This window comes from Cydia splendana, unplaced genomic scaffold (assembly GCF_910591565.1).
Source record: "Cydia splendana unplaced genomic scaffold, ilCydSple1.2 scaffold_89_ctg1, whole genome shotgun sequence".
Taxonomy (NCBI): Eukaryota; Metazoa; Arthropoda; class Insecta; order Lepidoptera; family Tortricidae; genus Cydia; species Cydia splendana.
Genome location: NW_026946909.1, coordinates 90,766 through 104,613, shown reverse-complemented (window position 1 = coordinate 104,613; position 13,848 = coordinate 90,766).

Sequence of the window (13,848 nt, the reverse complement as noted above, 5' to 3'; positions counted from 1 at the left end):
AAACTGCTCGAGTGATTTGATAAACTAAGTGTAATATAATCAACGCGCCACCACATTGTTTTAGTTTAGCCGGAAATGAAATTGTTTACTTCTCAGTGCCTGTGTTCATAACTATATTATTTGAAGCATTTTTAGTACTTCGATGCGTATACTATACTTAAATAACGGAAATAACGCTTTACATACTACGAAACTTGTTAATTATGATGTATAAATATGGTTTAAGGCTGAGAAATATTGCAGTCACAAAGTAGTTGCAATGTTTCGACTTTGTGTCGACTCTGTGTTGACACATGACACGCGCTGTCAAAAGTAATAACAAAGTTACTGGTATGTTACTGGATTTGCAAAATGGCTCCTTGTGTTGATTTGTTTTCAGATATTCTCAAAGTGTAAAAATGCCGTGGTCAGAGATGGGAATTAATCGATTAACTGTTTATTCGACTAATTAATGGAATAAAAAAAGTTAATTCTCAAATTTTAATCGCGATTAGTGTAGTCGACCTAACATAGATTGAAATTGAATTAATCTGAATATTAATCGAATAAATTATCGATTAAGGGCCAGTTGCACCAACCACATTTGACAGACTGATCAACGTCAGCCGGCGCGCCCCGGCGCTTTACTATGAAACTTTCCATACATAAAAATTTAGCGAACTCTTTAACGATACGAACAGTTTGGTGCAACCGACCCTAAATCTCGATTGAAAGTTGACAGGGGGCCATTTTTGTACGTAAAAATAATAGAAATGTCTTGCATGCAGATGGTAGCAAAACACTTTGTCATAAAAGTCGAGATGGGTGTCGATATATAGGTTTTAGGGAGTGCCGATTTCGAAAATAATGACCATTTTGGAATCCGAAATGACGGCCATGCACTGTGTCATAAAAGTCGTCATGGATGTCGTTTTATACGTTTTAGGGGGCCCCAATTTTGAAAATGATGACCATTTTGGAATCCAAAATGGCGGCCATGCACTATGCCATAAAAGTCGTCATGGGTGTCGTTTTATAGGTTTTAGGGGGCGCAGATTTCGAAAATGATGACCATTTTGGATTCCAAGATGGCGGCCATGCACTATGTCATAAAAGTCGTCATGGATGTCGTTTTATAGGTTTTAGGGGGCCCCGATTTAGAAAATGATGACCATTTTGAAATCCAAAATGGCGGCCATGCACTATGTCATAAAAGTCGTCATGGGTGTCGTTTTATAGGTTTTGGGGGGCGCAGATTTAGAAAATGATAACCATTTTGGATTCCAAAATGGCGGCCATGCACTATGTCATAAAAGTCGTCATGGGTGTCGTTTTATAGGTTTTAGGGGGCGCAGATTTCGAAAATGATGACCATTTTGGATTCCAAGATGGCGGCCATGCACTATGTCATAAAAGTCGTCATGGATGTCGTTTTATAGGTTTTAGGGGGCGCAGATTTCGAAAATGATGACCATTTTGGAATCCAAAATGGCGGCCATGCAGTATGTCATAAAAGTCGTCATGGCTGTCGTTTTATAGGTTTTAGGGAGCGCAGATTTCGAAAATAATAACTATTTTGGAATCCAAGATGGCCGCCATGCACTATGTTAAAAGTCGTCATGGATGTCGTTTTATTGGTCATGGTCATCAATTTCGAAATCTGCACACCTGTTTCAAATAAGGTATCGGTAGATGCATCCTAGTAAGGGCCAGTTGCACCAACCACATTTGACAGACTGATCAACGTCAGCCGGCGCGCCCCGGCACTTTACTATGAAACTTTCCATACATAAAAATTTAGCGAACTCTATAACGATACGAACAGTTTGGTGCAACCGACCCTAAGTCAACAACATCTATATCTACTATCGAAATGTACTTTTGATGGTACTTATGTAGTAGTACGAAATGTAATCTGAAAGGAATCAAGTAATATATATTCCTGTACCTAATGAAGAATCGACATTGATTTCTATTACTAGTAATTGTAGTATTCGAAAAATTGATTCCTGATTCCTCAAATGGAATTGTACTTGGTAATTCGGTATTGTTAGATTACAAAGTAATCTAGGAATCGGTAATCAGTTTACAAAGTAATTTCAAGTAATCGTGGAATCAGGAATCAATTACGAAATGCCCATCTCAGACTAAGTAGCACTGCATTCAATTGATCTGTTTGGCGAACCGCGAGTTCACAGTTCGGGGCGAACTACTATATGTATAGGTTTTAGGATGTGCAGAATTCGAAAATGATGACCATTTTGGAAACCAAGATGTCTACCGTACACTTTGTCATAAAAGTCGCCATGGATCTCGATTTATAGGTATTAGGGAGTGGAGAATTCGAAAATTATGTTTATTCCGTTTTAGAATCTAAGATGTCTGCCGTGCACGTTGGTCATGGTCATCATTTTCGAATTCTGCTCTTCCTAACACCTATAAATCAACATCCATGACGGGTCATATGACAAAGTGCACGGCAGACATCTTGGAATCCAAAATGGTCATCATTTTCGAATTCTGCACTCCCTTAAACCTATAAAACGATATCCATGACGACTTTTATGACAAAGTGCACGGCAGTTATCTTGGATTCCAAACTGGTCATCATTTTCGAAATCGGCACTTCCTAAAACCTATAAAACGATATTCATGACGACTTTTATGACAAAATACGTAGCCGCCATCTTGGATTATAAAATGATCATCAAAACTTTACACTATATCATAAAATGATATAGTGTAAAGTTTTGCATGCCTATATAGTGGTAAATTATGTTGAACTACCAAATCAATGTCCACCATCTACAATGTACCATAATTCTAGCAAATTAAAAAAAAAATCGTTTTCGAATTCTGCACTCCCTAAAACCTATAAATCGACATCCATGACGACGCAAGTTATCTTTATTTTTAATACAGTTGCTCACAAAGTGCTACTTTACGTAGCTGTTTAGCGTGCGGAAAGTTGGTTATGTCGAACTAGTGCTTTTTACTTTTCCAATTTTTTTAAATTTATACTTGTTCCAATTCACGACTACTTATTGATGAGTGTTAATATTAGTTTCCTTTAAACGTCGTAATCAGCATAAAAACCTACTGTTAATGTAAGAATATGAAAAATATACATATTTCATATTTTAATACTTACCTCTTCATCATTATAACACGTTTATTTTTTAATATTGAATATTGAAAATTCCGTTCTTAATAAGGTGTCTGAATGGAACGGAATAGCTGCCAAACGCCCATAGATATAATATACTTAAAGACGACGTCTAAGCGAGCTGTCACTGTTACCACTTTTGTTTAGTGTACGATTAACAATGTTTTACTTATTTTTTCGCAACTGTATTAAAAAACGTCGTTCGATACACGTGCGGAAATGTCATTCTTCACTCGTCCCGAGTCTTCCCACTCGCCTGCGGCTCGTGGCAAGATATCTCGGTACTCGTGAAGTAATGACATACCTTCCGCACTAGCATCGAAATGTACTATTTCAGATCTAACAAATTGCTACAGAATACAAAGGACAAAAAAGAAGCGAGGAGGTAATGAAACAAGCAAAAATACAGATGATTCCTCGACGCAATTGGGTGATTCTTAAATTGTGTCCAGATTTTTTTGTCATAAAAGTTTTTATTTTTCACATATTACTCTCACAAGTTCCGTGACATTTCGACCTTGTAATTTTTTAAGTAAATGTTTTTGTTTATCTATGTGGATCTCACTAGAATAATATAATCAAGGTATGTTTATATTTGATGATTGAAATAGTAACGCAAAAAAAAAAAATATTTGTGTCTTATATTCCTGCCGAAGACTTTTATTTTACCTTTTCCTTCTACACAAGTTTGGCCAAGTAATAAGAATTTAGGGCTCTCAATTTTATTTAGACTTCTACAACAGTAAAGCTACGAGGCCATGTTTGGTATCGTTTTCGTATAAATTCGCAGTACCAAATTTAGTTAAGGTATCACATTGACACCATTCCGAAGTAAAAACATATAAACATATTAAAATACTTTCTATTAAACTCCTCTTCACGCTTAAACTGCTGAACAGTTTTAATTTAAATTTGGTACACATATATTTTGAGTCCCGAGACAGGACATAATAAGTTATCTCAAAAATCATCCTTTAAAGGTGTGAAATGAGGTGTAGGGGGGAATTCAGAATTGACTTCTTGAAGTTAATACTGTTTAAGTTTAGGTTTGAAGTCATGTTTTTTTATCATTTTTAACTAAATCAAAGATGTAGACCATCCCAAATTTCATATAAATCGGTTCAGCGGTTATTGATTTCCCGTACAAATTTCCACGCCACTTTTCACACCTTCAAAAGATGATTTTGGTTATAAGATCTATCCTATGTCCTGTTCCGGGACGCAAACTATTTCTATACCAAATTTCAACGAAATCGGTTCAGCGGTTAAGCGTCAAGAGGAGTTTCAAAAAAACCGGCCAAGTGCGAGTCCGACTCGCGCTTGACTGCACATTTCTAATAGGTTTTCCTGTCATCTATAGGTATTTTGTGTATTCAGACGGACATACATACAGACGCACGAGTGATCCTATAAGGGTTCCGTTTTTTCCTTTTGAGGTACGGAACCCTAAAAAGATTTTATTTTATTTTGTGGAATGGTGTCAATGTGATACCTTAAATGGATTCAGCACCCCAGATTTATACGAAAACGATACCAAACACGGCCTAGCACCTTCACTGATATAGATATATCAAGATAAAATTGAGAGCCCTAAATAAACTTTCAAGAGCGGATATCTCAAAAACTATTCAACATATCGAAAAAATTGACTGAATAAACTTGTAACAAATTAAATTACAGTAGCCAAGGTTTTGTTACAATAGCCAAAATTATACACTATATTATGCTATCGAGGATCACAAATAAGTACGCGTGACGCGGCCTCCACAAGTCTGGTGCATTCCATTAATCGTATGTTTAAGTAGATTAGTATTTAGTGTTGATATGTGTTACTTTGTATATTATGGAAAATTCAACAATGTCTTGTAGATTATTGAATCTTTTTAAATCTTGTAATCTCAACCACATGTTTATGGAGCCCACTAGAGTGACTGCTACTAGTGCAACCTGTATAGATAATATTTTCACAGATATTTTTCCTATTGCTAAAAAAGTTATCAGCAATTTAGAATCAGACCACTTAGGTCAATTAATGGTATTTGAAGCATTAACGAAAAATACCATGAGAAAACAAATAACTTTTGTACCAGTAACCTCGGACCGCGTGGAAAGAATGAAGCTAAGTTTAGTTCAGGCGCTACCCTTTTTGTCTTCCGATATGAGTCCTAATAGTATGTATAATTCATTCTTTCACCCTTTTATGGATCATTATATTGCGATATTCACCTCAAAATCGGTCGTAGTTAGTGGTGCATCAGTTTTTAGTGAGTGAGCTACTGCGGACTTACATCAAAGAAGACGTGAACTGTATGCCTTATATGAGGAACGGCGGTTTAATCAGAGTGATGAATTTAAGGAACATGTGAAGGAGTATTCGAAGAAGTTTAAAGTAGATTGTCATATAGCTAAGCGAAATTATCTAAGTCAGAAAATAAAAAGTAGTTCCGACATTGTTAAAGCAACCTGGAAAGTTATAAATGTGGAGACTGGTCGCTCGAAACACACAATTAAAGAACTTAAACTAAACATTGATAACAAAATTATAGATTCCAATTTAGAAGTAGCCACAGAATTAGAAAAATTTTTCACCGTATCACAACTAAGGATTTAAATTCATCACCCTCATCTGCTGTTACATTATTAAAACATAACGCTCCAGAGTGTTGTGGAGACCTTCATTTTGAACATGTTTGTACCTCAGATGTAATAAAGGCGTTTAAATCAATTAATGTCAAAAAAACTAATGACCTCTGGGGAGTCCCTGTCCATGCTGTCAAATCCTTAGTAGAAATTGTAGCGCCTGACTTGGTAGTTATATTTAACAACAGTGTTGATTGTGGCGAGTTTCCTGATCTAATGACTTCTTAGTAGTGTTTTTGGAAGTCAGAAAAATATAATTGTATGTGGTGACTTTAATACTAATTTGCTAGAAAATTCGCCATTATGTGGAAGGTTACTAAATACTTTTAAATCCTTCAATTTAGTCAATTTATTTTGTGAGCCCACTCGAATCACAGCAACCAGTGCTACATGTATAGATAACATCTTTAGTAATAATGATGCGATCAGTAAATATGTTATTAACAACCTAAGTTCTGACCACTGTGGGCTAAAACTTTCTTTCAGCGGGAAAACTGAAGAAATTCCTCAAGACACTTTGCGCAGGCCGATTTCCGAAAGTCGCCTAGGTTTATTCAATCGTAATATTACTAAATAATTATTGTGTCTTTCATGTACCCAGGAAAACCCTGATTGTTTGAGTTCCGAGTTGTTTAATTGTATTAAAAAGGAATTTGATGCCTGTTTCATTCAGAAAAAGGTGCAAAGCAAGGCCAAGACTAAATTTAGCGACTGGGCTACACCGGATATTCACGAGAAAAGACGCCGACTCTACGACTTATATGATTTAAAGGCAACTGATAAAAGACCGGAATTTCTGGAGTACGTTAAGAATTTTTCTAAAACTTTTAAGATGTTGTGTGTCGCTGTTAAAGCCGATTATTTGTCGAAAAAGATCCTAAATTCCAGCGATAAAGTCAAAACTGTATGGCAAGTAATCAGCAATGAAACTGGAAAACGTAAACTGAAGGATCCGCACTATAACCTACGAATTGCTGACACTTTAGTAAGTTCCGACCGTGAAGTGGCAGATCATTTTGAGCGGTTTTTCTCGAATATCCCGGTAGAAACGACAAGATCTCTTAATTCATCGCCAGACGTCGCACAGTGTTTCGTCTAGAACAACAAGCTAGGTGGACAAAATTATTTTTTTGTGTTTTTGGGTAGTATTATGGTTAGTATTGCTCAATTAAATATAATTTACAAAAAAAAATACCATGAAAAAAAGTAAAAAAAAATAAATAAAGTAATTGTATCACACTAATCTTCATCACGCTCCGGACTTAGTCTAAAAGTATAGAAACTTGATTTCAATGACAACCTTGCAATGAAGAAAAATCTCCTTTACCCACATCTATAAGCTGTGTATAGAAGAGAGTATTTATTGTTGTATTGAATATTCATTGCAAAGTGTCATAAAGTTATATTTTAGTGTCAATACCTACTTAAAAAGACACGCATTCATAGTTAAATCATAACGCATAAAATAATTACATCCAGTGAGTGGTTGGAAAAATCTAAATGATACAAAACGGCTTATTTATAAGTATAGTGTCTGACAGAAAACACACATCCTCAACCGTTGAAGTTATTATAATCTTAAAAATTAAAACATTGTGTACTCGTATTTTAATGAAATTGAAATATCAATAATTATAATGGGTGCAATATTGATTCAGAGCTAACTAAAGATTGAACACACCTTTCAATGGCGTCATGGTTTAAGTACATAAGCAATGGCAAAATTACATTTAAACAACTTACCAATAGGTATTACAATGTAACCAAAGAAAGTTTTATACCTACTTTTTTGTTTTTTACTTTCACCACAAAGGAATATTGATTCAAGTAATTTAAGAATAATAATTTAAGTTAATTAATGACGCCCATCATTATAATATAATATTATTATGATATATATATCTACATAAAATTACACTTGTAGGTAGATACATAATTACAAATTTTTGGTATAAATTAATATGTACCTCCTATGAGACACGTTGTTCTCTTCAGCTGAAATCAGTAATATCAGTAACGGTATACGTAACTTACTGATTTTATATCGATATTTCATTTTATTTTCGCATCTGTATTTAGATACAAGGCTCTGAACATCTGCTCAGTAAATTATATTGTTGTCTTGGATTTGGATAGGAAGTATAATTAATAATCAAACGAACTTACCTGTGAAGTTTGATTACAATTATACGAGTATCCAAATCCAAGACAACAAAGTCCCGCCCCCCAACCCCGAAAATTAAAATAAAATAGTCTCCGTGCATAACACAAAAATATTCACTCTAAAATAATGACGGGTATCTGAGGAGAGGTGTCGGAGTGGGATGGCGGGGGATGATAGCGTAGCGAGTGAGAGGGACAGTGCGAACTTGTTTTTTAAATATTATATCTCTAAAATGTGTGACAAGGACGGCATGATTCCATGTACTGCTGCTCAGTAAATTATATTGTTGTCTTGGATTTGGATACTCGTATAATTGTAATCAAACTTCACAGGTAAGTTCGTTTGATTATTAATTATGTATAACGTTCATAATATCTCAGATTTATAATGTATATTACTCAATACATCTAACACCAAAATGCATAATGCTCGTATAGAATAAACCAGTTCGCAGTTCTAACCTAACCAAACCTACTTTTCTGGCAGCAGTTTGTTTTCTGTAGGGGTCGCAGTTCTAACCTAACCTAACCTACTTTTCTGGCAGCAGTTTGTTTTCTGTAGGGGTCGCAGTTCTAACCTAACCTAACCTACTTGTCTGGCAGCAGTTTGTTTTCTGAAGAGGTCGCAGTTCTAACCTAACCTAATCTACTTTCTGGCAGCAGTTTGTTTTCTGTAGGGGTCGCAGTTCTAACCTAACCTAACCTTTTTTTTTTTTTTTTTTTTTCGATGTGGGAATGCCGTTACGCATCGTCCCCCTGGTCCCGAGGTGGGCCCATTGTGGGGGGTATGTGGGACTCTCACCTCCCAGCTCTCTTCAATTATGAAGAGAGGGGAGGAGCCTACCCACTAAACCCACACCGGCGTTTCCCGCAATATGCCGTTTGGGGAGGCGTCCTACATTCTACCAGGACGCCCCCCCGGTATCCCTGGCTGGCTTCCGCCAGGGCACCCGCATCTGAGGAGGGAGGGTCAGAAACGCTTTGACTCTCCCCCCTGACGTGTGAAACCGTGGAGTGTGGGCCCTCTACCCACAGGCCCTACTGTTACGGGGGAAGTTGACGCGCAGCAGCTGCATACTGCGCTCTTCTTCTTCCTCTACGTCTGCGCCTTAGCGGATGCGCGTCTACGTCGTCCTCGCGCAACCGCTCCGCTGCCTCCTTCTGTAGCATCACCATTTCACAGAAGGCCTCCACCTCCTTCCATGCCCTCTCGCTGTGCAACATGGTCGAAACAATGTTGTGCAGCGAGAGGTCCCCTCCCGTAATTCTCGCAGCCACCGTCATTCTTTGCCGCTCCGTGTCCCAACGCCTGCATGTTTCGAGGGTGTGCTGGGCCGTGTCGTCTTGGTCACCACATTCGTGGCAGACCGGCGTGGGCTCCCTCTTGATGTTATGCAGGTAATGACCGAAACATCCATGTCCGGTCATTACCTGCGTCATCCTGTAGCTCAGCACACCATGCTGTCTATCAATCCACTGGTCGAGCGACGGGAGGAGCGCCCCTATAGTGCGGACTCCATAGGGGGAGTCCTCCAGGTCTCTCTTCCAGTGCTCCCTCAATCTCTCAACGGCCTGTTGTTGAGCTCTTTCAGCCGCTTCCGGATCAGGGCCTTCTCCGCGCGCTATCGCTTCTGCTCGCACGCGGTATCTTGCGGCTAGCATTTGTGCGTCCAACTCCCAGGGTGACGTGCCTGCCAGTGAACCTAACCTAACCTACTTTTCTGCCAGCAGTTTGTTTTCTGTAGGGGTCTCAGTTCTAACCTAACCTACTTTTCTGGCAGCAGTTTGTTTTCTGTATGGGTCGCAGTTCTAACCTAACCTAACCTACTTTTCTGGCAGCAGTTTGTTTTCTGTAGAGGTCGCAGTTCTAACCTAACCTACCTACTTTTCTGGCAGCAGTTTGTTTTCTGTAGGGGTCGCAGTTCTAACCTAACCTAACCTACTTTTTTGGCAACAGTTTGTTTTCTGTAGGGGGCCCAGTTCTAACCTAACCTAACCTACTTTTTTGGCAACAGTTTGTTTTCTGTAGGGATCGCAGTTCTAAAATAACCTAATCTACTTTTCTGGAAGCAGTTTGTTTTCTGTAGGGGTCGCAGTTCTAACCTAACCTAACCTACTTTTCTGGCAGCAGCTTTTTTTCTGTAGGGTCGCAGTTCTAACCTAACCTTACCTACTTTTCTGGTAGCAGTTTGTTTTCTATAGGGGTCGCAGTTATAACCTAACCTAACCTACTTTTCTGGCAGCAGTTTGTTTTCTGTAGAGGTCGCAGTTCTAACCTAACCTAACCTACTTTTCTGGAAGCAGTTTGTTTTCTGTAGAGGTCGCAGTTCTAACCTAACCTAACCTACTTTTCTGGAAGCAGTTTGTTTTCTGTAGAGGTCGCAGTTCTAACCTAACCTAATCTACTTTTCTGGAAGCAGTTGGTTTTCTGTAGGGGTCGCAGTTCTAACCTAACCTAACCTACTTTTCTGGCAGCAGTTTATTTTCTGTAGGGGTCGCAGTTCTAACCTAACCTAACCTACTTTTCTGGCAGCAGCTTTTTTTCTGTAGGGTCGCAGTTCTAACCTAACCTTACCTACTTTTCTGGTAGCAGTTTGTTTTCTATAGGGGTCGCAGTTATAACCTAACCTAACCTACTTTTCTGGCAGCAGTTTATTTTCTGTAGAGATCGCAGTTCTAACCTAACCTACTTTTCTGCCAACAGCTTGTTTTGTATAGGGGTAGCAGTTATAACCTATTTAGTATATCATACGCTATTATATTTTATAATAATTATACTAAAAGATAGTATATACTATGATCGATATACGTTATGTATGTTATATAAAATGAATTTATAGTATTTGAGTGTTATATAAAAAATCATTATACAGAATGAGTATTATGTTAATTTACCGTTATTCCTAATAAAAATATTGATTTTGATGTTATAGCAAACGTTCATTATATCTTGTGAATGTTATTAATATGAAATTATATATTATGTAGTTATATCTCATGGGACGCACCCCTTCTCTTTTTGGTGGGGGGCGATGGTGATGGGGTGCGCCGTTGTTGGTTAATCAAATCAAATTCGGACCTGATGAAATAAAAATAAAAATTAGCGTACTTAAATATTAAATGTAACTTTAAATACTACATTACATTCATAGAATTCATTAGTTACCTGGATGTCGGAGACACCTTTCTTTTCTTTAAATTATTTGTAGTCTTTTTCTTAAGGTCAGGCGAAGGCGTACGTACATGAGCGGAATATTCAGAGTCGGACCTTCAAAACAGAAATAAACCAAAATTATGCAACAATACTTTTAACATATTTCAGAAAAATAAATTATCAAAGTACTTACTTACATTTTAAACGAAGGTCACAGCGGCTTCACTTAACAAACAACGAACAGCTTCGATACGGTATGCAGAATATTTAAGAAATAAATGCATAAAAACAGTATATTTGTTCGTTTTATAATGAAATATTTGATGAGTAGATATTTTACCTAAATATAAGATTATATGACTAAAGAACCATGTTCGTGTATTCAAATTTAAACCTAAATGTAAGCATTATTTACCAAGTATAAAATAATACAGATTGCGTACATAACTGCACATACTTAGTCTTCAAAATATGTTTATTTCTTGTTTTGCACTTACAGTTCTCATAATTGGCCTCAGGGATCGTCACAAGAGGTTCTCCTATTAAGAAATGACCTGGGGTTAGAGGAGCGGCCTCTGTTGGATCATTGTTCACCATGGACAAGGGACGCGAGTTCAGACACGCCTCTATTTGACTAAGCATAGTGCTCATCTCTTCATGTGTCAGAGTAGCTTCGCCAATTACGCGTTTGACGTGGTATTTGACCGATTTTATGCCTGCCTCCCACAGGCCGCCAAAATTGGGTGCGCGGGGAGGGATAAAATGCCAATTAGTGCCACGGACAGCAAGACTGTCTGCCACTTCTTTGGTCATTGTCGACTTCTCCGCGTTGAACAATTCTTTGAGCTCCTTTGAAGCGCCTATAAAATTAGTTCCGTTGTCACTGTACAGATTGGCACAATCTGTACAGTGACAACGGAACTAATTTTATGTATAATAACAGTTATAGTTTGTTTATGTATATTTAACTAAACAAAACCTTTACAGTAGCCAAGAGTGACCAATATTTATTTGGCATGAGTAAGTAAGTATAATATTTCATACTTGCCAATTATAGTAATGATTTTAACTTTTTGAAATGATTACATACTTTCTCATACTATGTGGATATGTCAACTTGTGATTTTACCTTAGATTTCTGATAAAATTAAATATTTATCACACCAAAGTTCACTTACAAAACTATTCACAAAAACTACTACAAAGTTACACCATTGTAAGTCACACGACTGTAATATTTTTCCCAACAAATTGGAACGATACCTCATAGCTTACCATACATTGTAATCCAATTTAACATGGATTATCTGATCACAAACTTGACCATAACTCAAGGTCACGTACACAATCTTGATGACGTGTAAACTGATTAACAGCTTTTTAGTATAATCGTAAAGCCTTATTACGGCTACAGAAACTATTTATGTCTGTTATTCAATGATGATTGATGCGAATTCAATTAAATAATTATGATAAAATAATGCAGACCGGCATTGTTTCCATGGCAACCATTGTGTGGTTGAACTACATCATTTAACAAAGTAAAATGTATTGTGGACTGAAATTACTTATCGCACTTCTGAACTGTTAAACTAAAACACCAATCATCATCAAATAAAGGATTTAATACAATAAAACAGACATAACTTGGGAAGCTTGACCTACGACGCCGCCATTGCGGCGATGCTCTTCTGTCAGTCCTTGCCGCGATATAGTGAGGTGACCATTTCCAATACCGATTGTTAGGCTTGACACGCGAAAGATCATTATCGGTTATCACTAGATAGTAGATAGTATACCCACAGGATTCGAGTAAAATATGCAAAATCCGAATGAACGTTCATTTCTGTGTTCACACTGTTCATTTTATGTTCATTCGGAGTGCGAGTGAAAGATGCCGAATGAAAATATCCAATATTGTTGGATTCTTTCACTAATGAATTCATTTTTCATTTTTGGTTCATTTTGTGTTCACACGTGTCACTTTGAGTGAAAGATGAATAATGAAACTAGAAAATGAACAAAAAATGAACCGTCTGATCCCACCTTTAGATACTTACTCGTACCCGCCACTACGAGAACAAAGGAAATTGCAGTATCATTCTACATGGCATTTAGCAACAAGTGAAATGTATGATTTAAAAATGAATTACGCTAATTACGGAGCAAATAACAAATAGTTTATCACTTTTAAAGCTAAGCTACTTATTCTAATGAAACGATCAACACTTTGCACTTACCAATACGTGGGTGCGGGAATCGTTTTTATGCGAAAACGTCGCTGAGTAAATTTATAATTAAATAAGGTGTCCGCGCACACCTGAATTAAAATAAAAGAAATTAAAAGTCGTACGGCGCGCGAGACGACACGAAGGCTCCGTGTGCGCGGCGCCCGCGGCGGTACGTGCGTATGCAATGGTGGCTGGTGCGGAATGAGCGGCCCGCGGACAGCGGCGGAGGGGCATGCGCCCGCGCAGCCGGCTTCTAGATCTTTCCATGACGTCAATCAATGGACCGACCGCGAGTACAGTCAGTACGAATAAAATGTAAACGCCCGGGAATACATGCAATACCTAATATAATTTGATTATAACTATCCATCGTAATATTAATTTAGTCTTACTTTACTATATTAAAGTAGAATAAGACAATTCGTGTAAATATAAAATTGTATAAATAAATAGTTGGTTGATAAAATAATAAAATGTTAATTGGTTAAGATTAAAATGTAAAATAATAATTCATG